Here is a 10,823-nt window from a genome sequence, read left to right as displayed (position 1 = left end):
ACTGACCACTGGACATGAGTATAGAACAATTCTATTATACTCTATACAGAGAGCACTACACCTTCCAATATGACCGACTACTGGACATGAGTATAGTACAATTCTATTATACTCTATACATAGAACACTACAACCCCCAATGTGACCGACCACTGGACATGAGTATTGTACAATTCTATTATACTCCATACATAGAACACTACAACCCCCAATGTAACTGACCTCTGGACATGAGTATAGTACAATTCTATTATACTCCATACATAGAACACTACAACCCCCAATGTAACTGACCTCTGGACATGAGTATAGAACAATTCTATTATACTCTATACAGAGAGCACTACCCCTTCCAACATGACCGACCACTGGACATGAGTAGAGAACAATTCTATTATACTCTATACATAGAACACTACAACCCCCAATGTGACCGACTACTGGACATGAGTATTGTACACTTCTATTATACTCTATACATAGAACACTACAACCCCCAATATGACCGACCACTGGACATGAGTATTGTACAATTCTATTATACTCTATACAGAGAGCACTACACCTTCCAACATGACCGACTACTGGACATGAGTATAGTACAATTCTATTATACTCTATACATAGAACACTACAACCCCCAACATGACCGACCACTGGACATGAGTAGAGAACAATTCTATTATACTCTATACAGAGAGCACTACACCTTCCAACATGACCGACTACTGGACATGAGTATTGTACAATTGTATTATACTCTATACAGAGAACACTGCAACCTCCAACATGACCGACCACTGGACATGAGTATTGTACAATTGTATTATACTCTATACACAGAACACTACAACCCCCAATATGACCGACCACTGGACATGAGTATAATACACTTCTATTATACTCTATACACAGAACACTACAACCCCCAACATGACTGACCACTGGACATGACTATAATACACTTCTATTATACTCTATACACAGAACACTACAACCCCCAATATGACCGACCACTGGACATGAGTATAATACACTTCTATTATACTCTATACACAGAACACTACAACCCCCAACATGACCGACCACTGGACATGAGTATTGTACAATTCTGTTATACTCTATACATAGAACACTACAACCCCCAATATGACCGATCACTGGACATGACCACAATACAATTCTATTATACTTCATGCATAGAACACTACAATCCCTAACATGGCCCGACCATTGGACATGAGTATAATACAATTCTATTAAACTATATACATAGAACACAACAACTCCTAATAATACCGACCACTGGACATGGTCATAATACACTTCTATTATACTCTATACATAGAACCCCTAACATGGCCCGACCATTGGACACAACCATAATACAATTCTTATGATTAGGTGGGCAACCACAAAACCTGTAAAGCTGATTTGTTCCATTTGTCTGTAACCTGGTGTCTACTTTTAATGGACAGAAATAATATTGGAAGTTTTATCCGAATTTTGAGACGACTGGGTTACTTTTCTCCACTGTATTATACCTCGGCACATGTGGACACCCATGTGGTCTTGACCATGATCGCAATACAATTCTATTTCATTCTACACATGGAAAACTACAACTCCCAAGATGACCCGACCATAATATCATTGCACAGAGCCTGGCCTAATATTGAAATAGACATTTGGGGCCTTAACAAGCTGTAACCTGATTGGTTGTTTATTCTTATTCATGCATAAGGCCCAGTATGTGGTTGGTATACAGTGCCGTGGACTATGTTGGTGCTATATATACATAATAGGTAAAAACATTTGTTTGTCCTGTTTATTTGTAAAATTTATAACCGTCTAATGCAAAATCTCCTCGTTCTTGGGCCAGGCTCCTGCTCCTGTCATTTTCCTATGCGTTGGTCACATAGATTATCCCAGCACCCGTGACTGTGATTTGCATGTACGACGCGTTATGGCCGAGCTGTTTACCTGTCTCTTGTGTTTCTAGAGAGCACAACGTATTTGTATATTTTATACTTGTTGTGTAGGTTGTTAGCGCGCCAAGACAACGCCAATGTGAGGATGTGTAATACAATGGATGGACTTGTCCACCTGTACCAATGATGTCAGCAACATACAGTCCGGGACAATATGCGTAAATATTGCCACCGCTTGTGTTGATAAAGCTCCATAGGCAAACACAAGCTAAAGCGCAAATATTTGCTGGAGATCCCGGCCCTCCAGAGCTTACAGTCTAATGGAAAACAGCAACATCCTCCAAACTCACTTCACTTACCCTCAAGAGCTTCCTAAACCTTATATACAGTATCTACAACGTTCAGATACTTAAAGGGTAATTCCACTTTTAACACTACTTCACACTTTGAATCTATACATTATGCTTAGTCACCGTGTAAATATTTTGCTTTATCGTTTTTGCACTGATTTTGTGTTATTTCAAGTCCTTTTCTTCGCTCAGCTGCTTTCACTTCTTTGCCGGTAGTCTTTGAAAACAGACACACGTTTAGCTCCTCCCCTCCTCTGTCAGCCATGTGACCTAAAGGCCGAGTTCTAATTGGGTAACTGCCATCTGACCTCCCACAATGCACTTCTCTCTAATAACTTTTTGATAGAATTGTAGACCTGAACCCTACCGGCCAATCAGCTGAAAGTAATCTACTGATTTTGTTCAGCTCCTACCTTTATTTCTTTAAAAAAAAAAAAACAGGTAAAAACCAATAAACCTAAAGGAGATATCCAGTGCTGAAAAACTTATCCCCTATCCTTAGTTTCAGATCAAGGGGGAGTCCGACTGCTGGGGCCCCCTGCGATCTCCTGTACGGAGCCCCGACAGCCCGCGGGAAGGGGGCATGTCGACCTCCGCACAAAGCGGCGTCTGACACGCCCCCTCAATACAACTCTATGGCAGAGCCGAAGCGATGCCTTCGGCAATCTCCGGCTCTGCCATAGCGATGTATTGATGGGGCGTGTCAGCTGCCGCTTCGTGCGGTGGTCGATACCCGCTATCTGTCCATCGAGCCGGGGCCCCGTACAGGAGATTGCAGGGGGCCCCAGCAGTCGGACCCCCACCCGCGATCTGAAACTCATCCCCTATCCTTAGGATAGGGGATAAGTTTTTCAGCACTGGACTACCCCTTTAAGGTTTGGCAAAATTTTTCATGGAGGCGACAAATTAATTAATATTGTCTCTAAAAAAAAAATGGCCACCTCCATTAGTTGTCAATAAAGGATGGAGCTGGCTGTATTTTTTTATTTTTTTTAACTTAAAAAATAAAAAAAAATGTTTTACTTAGTCCTTGCATGCGGAATGGGCTTGGAAATGCTTTGCCGTCTATGATGTGCATTTTCGAGCGGCCCCCAACTAGGGTGCCTCCAGCTGTTGCAAAACTACAACTCCCAGCATACCCGGACAGCCTTGTTCTGCCTGGCGCCCCCTAAAAAAAACAATCCAGAGGAAAAGTTGCTGAGTTGCCCATAGCAACCAATCAGATCGCTTCTTTCATTATTCAGAGGCTTTTTTTAAAAATGAAAGAAGCGATCTGATTGGTTGCTATGGGCAACTCAGCAACTTTTCCTCTAGATGAATCCGTTTAAATTTGTAGTAATGTGGGCGGGACGCCCACATTACTACAAATTTAAACGGATTCATCTAGAGGAAAAGTTGCTGAGTTGCCCATAGCAACCAATCAGATTGCTTCTTTCATTTTTTCAGAGACCTTTTCAAAAATGAAAGTAGCGATCTGATTGGTTGCTATGGGCAACTCAGCAACTTTTCCTCTGGACGGGTTTTGATAAATCTCCCCCTATGGTTTGCGAGTGTGTTAGAAAATTCTTCAACTTTTACTGCTCTTATATATTAAAACTACACCCTTGATATGTGCGGGGAAATATTCCAGGTGGAGATTAAAATTTATTTTTTGTAGGGCTGTCCGGGCATGCTGGGAGTTGTAGTTTTGCAACAGCTGGAGGCTCCCTGGTTGGGGCCGTTGGAAAATGCACATCATAGACGGCAAAGCATTTCCAAGCGCATTCCGCATGTTCACTCTATTAACGGAGTCTGGAAATTCCGTAGTGTGAATGGCGCAGCAGAATCCCATTTAAAACAATAGGAGGCTGCTGCCTCCCACAGAGAAGAGCTATAAAAGTTGATTTTTTTCTACCACCGAGAATCCTTTTTTTTGCTGGAAGCCACTAGTTCTGGGACAGGTCCTGCTGGAATCAGGCTAAAAACTGGATGAGCTGGATCTGCGTGCTCGTGCTATTGTCTCACCTATACCTTCTTATACCAGATCATTTCCTATCCCATGCTCTCTCAATAGAAATGGAGTCACTCTAAGGCTATGTGTACACACAAAAATTTGGCACGTTTTTTCTAGATGTCAAAAATTAATTTTTAGGTCTCCAAAAACTGATGTGTTTTTACTATTCAGTAGCATTGAATTCGACATTGAATCGGCGCTCACCGTGGAGTTCAGACGTAAAATTAATTGTTCCTGGAGAAATATATTTTCTTTATGAGAATGTATTAGTCATCACACAGATGACGCGTTTCGGGGGTGATTCTACTCTCTTATTCTGGTCCATCCTCATGGAATATTAAAGGGGTACTCCAGTGGAAAGCAATTTTTTTTTTTAATCAACTTCTATTTAAAAAATGTTATCCTTCCAGTTCTTCTCAGCTGCTGTATGCTCCACAGGAAGCTGATTAGTTCACAGTGCTCTCTGCTGACACCTCTGTCCATGTCAGGAACTGTCCGGAGCAGGAGAGGTCTGCTATGGGGCTTTGCTCCTTCTCTGGACAGTTCCGGACACGGACAGAGGTGTCAGCAGAAAGCACTGTGGTCAGACAGAAAAGAACTATACAACTTTCTGTGGAACATACTGCAGCTGATAAGTACTGGAAGGATTAAGATTTTTAAATAGAAGAAAATTACAAATCTTTTTAACTTTTTGGCACCAGTTGATTTAAAAAACATGTTTTCCACTGGAGTACACCTTTAACAGATTCTTTTAGAGAAAATATATTGCTCCTGGAATGGTTAATTCCACGTCTGGACTGATCTGAGAGCATTTCTGCAACTATAGTGTCTTCATACCGTCCCGGTCCAAGGCCATGGTTTGATGCCGACTGCTCCTGCACTGCTCGGTCAAAGACTCCCCAATAGGCACACCCAGGTAAGAATACTACTGTGCTCATAAACCTCACACTATGAAGATATCAGTCACTTTTTTTGAGCTTTTTAATGCCCCGTTCGCACTACAGTAATTCCACTTGCAGCAGCCTCCTCCACCCCGGATCTCTGGTCGGCAGCTCGGCATTCTGAACATTTTTGTGCCTTCTGGAGATCGTGTAGGTCCCTGTGGTCGGACTCCCTGCAATCAGACATCTTATCTCCAAACATTTGGATAGGGGATAAGATATCCAGGGGTGGAGTACCCCTTTAACTCCTCGGGGACTCAAGATTTTTCCGTTTTTGCACTTTCGTTTTTTCCTCCTGACCTTTTAAAAATCATAACCCTTTCAATTTTTCACCTATAGACCCATAAGATGGCTTTTTTGTGCCACCAATTCTACTTTGTAATGACATCTGTCATTTTACCCAAAAATCTATGGTGAAACAAAAAAAAAATCATTGTGCGACAAAATTGAAAAAAAAAAAAATTTTGTACATTTTGGGGGGTTCCGTTTCCATACAGTACATTTTACGGTAAAAATGACACTTTCTCTTTATTCTGTAGGTCCATACGATTAAACGGATACCCTACTTACAGTGGGGGGAAAAAAAGTATTTAGTCAGCCACCAATTGTGCAAGTTCTCCCACTTAAAAAGATTAGAGAGACCTGTAATTTTCATCATAGGTATACCTCCACTATGAGAGACAGAGTTAGAAAAAAAATCCATAAAATCACATTGTCTAAATTTTTAAGAATTTATTTGCAAATTATGGTGGAAAATAAGTATTTGGTCACCTACAAACAAGCAAAATTTCTGGCTCACAGACCTGTAACTTCTTCTTTAAGAGTCTCCTCTGTTCTCCACTCGTTACCTGTATTAATGGCTCCTGTATGAACTTGTTATCAGTATAAAAGACACCTGTCCACAACCTCAAACAGTCACACTCCAAACTCCACTATGGCCAAGACCAAAGAGCCTGCACCAGGCTGGGAAGACTGCAATAGGCAAGCAGCTTGGTGTGAAGAAATCAACTGTGGGAGCAATTATTAGAAAATGGAAGACCTACAAGACCACTGATAATCTCCCTCGATCTGGGGCTCCACGCAAGATCTCACCCCATGGTGTCAAAATGATCACAAGAACGGTGAGCAAAAATCCAAGAACCACACGGGGGGATCTAGTGAATGACCTGCAGAGAGCTGGGACCAAAGTAAGAAAGGCTACCATCAGTAACACACTATGCCGCCAGGTACTCAAATCATGCAGTGCCAGACGTGTCCCCCTGCTTAAGCCAGTACATGTCCGGGCCCATCTGAAGTTTGCTAGAGAGCATTTGATGATCCAGAAGAGGATTGGGAGAATGTCATATGGTCAGATGAAACCAAAGTAGAACTTTTTGGTAAGAACTGTTTGGAGGAGAAAGAATGCTGAGTTGCATCCAAAGAACACCATACCTTCTGTGAAGCATGGGGGTGGAAACATCATGCTTTGGGGCTGTTTTTCTGCTAAGGGACCAGGACAACAGCATGACAATGATCCCAAACATACCGCCCGGGCAACGAAGGAGTGGCTTCGTAAGAAGCATTTCAAGGTCCTGGAGTGGCCTAGCCAGTCTTCAGATCTCAACCTCATAGAAAACCTTTGGAGGGAGTTGAAAGTTTGTGTTGCCCAGCGACAGCCCCAAAACATCACTGCTCTAGAGGAGATCTGCATGGAGGAATGGGCCAAAATATAAGCAACAGTGTGTGAAAACCTTGTGAAGACTTACAGAAAATGTTTGACCTCTGTCATTGCCAACAAAGGGTATATAACAAAGTATTGAGATGAACTTTTGTTATTGACCAAATACTTATTTTCCACCATAATTAGCAAATAAATTATTTAAAAATGAGACAATGTGATTTTAAGGATTTTTTTTCTCATTATGTCTCTCATAGTTGAGGTTATAACCTATGATGAAAATGACAGGCCTCTCATCTTTTTAAGTGGGAGAACTTGCACAATTGGTGGCTGACTAAATACTTTTTTGCCCCACTGTATATAGGTTTGATTTTGTTGTAAAGGTAGAGAAAGGAAGATCAGCTCACCGCAGTTCAATTGATAGGAGGATACCCAGGTGTGAATGCTGGAAGCACAGATGAGGAGCCGCCTCTCCTTGTAGACATAGAGCAGAAAATGGATTGGATCCAGCTCCCAGAGAAAAAATGGTGAATAAAACTTAACGTTTAATGTTCATGTTAAAAACAATTCACCATAGAGATGGCAAGTGACATGTTACTCCTAAAACCAAGTGATCTCCGACGCGTTTCGAGCATGAAGCTCTTAGTCATGGCTATAACTTTTTTACTTTTCTGCATACAGGGGTATATGAGGGCTAATTTTTTGTTATATCGCATCCCCAAGAGGTTAAAGGGGTACTATGATGGAAAACAAACATTTTTAAATAAACTGGTGCCAGAAAGTTAAACATATTTATAAATTACTTCTATTTAAAAATCTTAATCCTTCCAGTACTTATCAGCTGCTGTATGCTCCAGAGGAAGTTGTATTTCTTTCTGGAATTCTTTTCAGTCTGACCACAGTGCTCTCTGCTGACACCTCTGTCCAAGCCAGGAACTGTCCAGAGCAGGAGAGATTTGCTATGGAGACTTGTTTCTGCTCTGAACAGTTCCTGACATGGACAGAGGTGTCAGCAGAGAGCACTGTGGTCAGACTGAAAAGAATTCCAGAAAGAAATACAACTTCCTCTGGAGCATACAGCGGCTGATAAGTATTGGAAGGATTAAGATTTTTAAATAGAAATAATTTACAAATATGTTTAACTTTGTTGCACCAGTTGATAAAAAAGAAGAAAAATTATAATTTCAACCCATATTTTCTAAACTAATTCAAATTATATTCCCTAACTACTCCTAACACCCCTCCTGCCCTAAAAATAAATTCTGAGCTTTAAAAAGCTGTGTATCATACCTTTCCCCTTGCTCACATTGTGTGGGCTCCAGGCAGGAGAAAGTGGGCGTTGCCCAGCAGGTGCGACGTCACTGAAGCCTGAAACAGCTGTGCCTCCCCATGCCCCACACGCACTTCCTGAGTTTTGTCTCCTGCCAGGCCGGGTGGAGACCAAACTAACTGTTTGACTTGTGCAGGGAACAGAACAGAGCCACCTAGTGGCCATTATACAATTACATTAAAAACATATAAAGGTTGAGAATTTTAACAGCAAGTAAATAGCAAAGTGTCTTATAATCACATAAGGAACAATATATTAAAAGTTTAGTTTGGGGACAGGTACTTTTTAACCTTATGGCAGAATCAAATTTCTGTACAGCTGAATTCCATTAAAATTACATTGAAATAGCTGTAAGCAGAATCTCCATAGTGGGAATGGGGCCTTATGGGGCTCTAAAATGGACTGCCACCTAGGAGATGGTGCACTTCTGAGCAGTCCTGACTGATGCCATCTACAGATGGAACCTCAGCCCGGAATATCTCCAAACGGAGATTCTCTAGTGTGAATGGACCCTAAGGGTATGTTCAGACTACGGATTTGGTGCAGAATCTGGCAGCCACCGCCGAAATACTTCAACGGTAGGACCGCGCAACACTGCGTTGTCACCATTGAGGGTTATGCAGTGCTCGCGGACTTCCACGCTAAAAAAGAGCATGTTGTTTCTTTGCGCAGATAAATTTGAGGAGCGGACAATTCTGCAGTGTGAACAGGTCTCACGGAAGACCCATCCACGCTAATGTTAGGAGTTCACACCACGGAATTCCGCGCTAAATATGTAGTGTGAACATACCCTAACAATACAGGTGAGACTCGAAAAATTTGAATATCGTTCAAAGTTCATTTATTTCTGTAATGCAACTTAAAAGGTGAAAATAATATATGAGAGACTCAAAGCAAGATAGTTCAAGCCGTGATTTGTTATAATTGTGATGATTATGGTTACAGTTCAAGAAAACCCCAAAGCCCCCACCTCCCACCCCCAATTACTATAATTTGGGGAGCCATGTCATCTGCTGGTGTTGGTCACTGTGCTTCATTAAAGGGGTACTCCCGTGGAAAACTTTTTTTTTTTTTTTTTTAAATCAACTGGTGCCAGAAAGTTAAACAGATTTGTAAATCACTTCTATTAAAAAATCTTAATCCTTCCAGTACTTTTTAGGGGCTGTATACTAAAGAGAAATCCAAAAAAGAAATGCATTTCCTGTGATGTCCTGACCACAGTGCTCTCTCCTGACCTCTGCTGTCCATTTTAGGAACTGTCCAGAGCAGCATATGTTTGCTATGGGGATTTTCTTCTGCTCTGGACAGTTCCTGAAATGGACAGCAGAGGTCAGCAGAGAGCGTGAGAGTGCCCCTTTAAGTCCATGGTCAACGCATCCGTTTACCAGGAGATTTTGGAGCACTTCATTCTTCCTTTCCTTTTTAAGTTGCATTACTGAAGTACAATGGACTTTTGCACGATATTCACATTTTTTAGCTTCACCTGTATGTTCACACTGAGCAAATTAATTCAGGAATTTCCTTGCAGAATTTCCTCTTTGGATTCTCGTAGTTTAAAATTATCTAAATTCGGTGCTTAAAGGGGTATTCCAGGAATTTTTTTATTTGACTATGCTACAGGGGCTGTACAGTTAGTGTAGTTCATACTATAGTGTCTGTACCTGTGTGTGACGGTTTTCTCACAATTAGTCTGTGATTTACACCCCAATATTTTTTTTAACAGCATACAAAATGACTGTTGTCTCAGATTTTTCCCAGCTTGCAATGCAGCCGAGACCTGACATCACTAGTCAGCTGATGACAGGGAGCCTGTCTGCTTCAATGGGTGGAGCGATCGCTTGGTGGGAGAGAGATCAATCTGCAACTAATGCAACAGTTGTAGGCACCCTGAGAGAAAACCACAGGTCTTTTGAATGGATGCAGCTCATTTATGTTTCAATGGGTGGGGTGGCTGATGTGTGGGAGGGAGGAAAATGGAATGATGTGATTTGTAGTAAAAAAAAAAGAAAAGTCAAACAGGAAATACCAGTTCACAAAAAGCTAGCCACAGTGTTATGGTAATCTCACAACATAGCCATTTAGCCCGAAGACAAGCGCAGATCCTTCCTAAGCATGTCCATTACTGTCTGCCAGGTACGTACTAAAATCTCCTTATGGTGGACAACCCCTTTAAAATTACTTTTCCACTGACAAACGACACTTCTCTGGCAGAATGCACTGGGAAATCTTCCACCGAAATCTTCCACCAGAACCCAATTTCTCATCAGAGGTTCCGCGACGTGTGAGCTGAGCAGCAGAAATAAATGTATGACTGAAAAGGTGGAAAAAAGTTCAATAAATTCAAAATGCTTAAAAAAAAGGGGAATTTTTTAAATAGGTACTCCGCTACTATAAAACATATCCCCTATCAGCAGAATAGAGATAAGTGTCTGATCATGGGGGGGATCCAACCAATGGGACCACCGCGATCTTCAGAACTAGGCCCTTTGCATGGAGTATTGGGGTGGACACACACTCCATGTATTCTCTTTGGGAGCATCAGAGATACCCAAGTGCTGTATTTGACTCTTTGATCATTTAAGGTCATTTTTTTCTGGTATCTGATGTGGCCAAAAGTCAGC

At 41.6% G+C, this 10,823-nt stretch overlaps 1 protein-coding gene across 4 annotated transcripts in view; it reads left to right on the top strand.

Moving 5' to 3' along the window:
- GNB3 (G protein subunit beta 3) overlaps nt 1-10,823 on the top strand; it is a 61,680-nt gene that overhangs the window by 1,103 nt on the left and 49,754 nt on the right. The window contains exon 1 of one of the 4 annotated variants that reach the window (XM_056529223.1): nt 3,791-3,827. The exons of 1 other annotated variant lie outside the window; for it this stretch is intronic. The gene's annotated coding sequence lies outside the window, so the exon portion shown is untranslated. Of the gene's footprint in view, nt 1-3,790; nt 3,828-7,380; nt 7,400-10,823 lie in introns of those variants that run through there. 2 more of the 4 variants (XM_056529227.1, XM_056529226.1) reach the window with 2 other exon arrangements.

Source organism: Hyla sarda, chromosome 7 (assembly GCF_029499605.1).
Source record: "Hyla sarda isolate aHylSar1 chromosome 7, aHylSar1.hap1, whole genome shotgun sequence".
Lineage (NCBI taxonomy): Eukaryota > Metazoa > Chordata > Amphibia > Anura > Hylidae > Hyla > Hyla sarda.
Note: the sequence above shows the minus strand (reverse complement) of the source record. Positions and strands in the feature narration are given on the sequence as shown.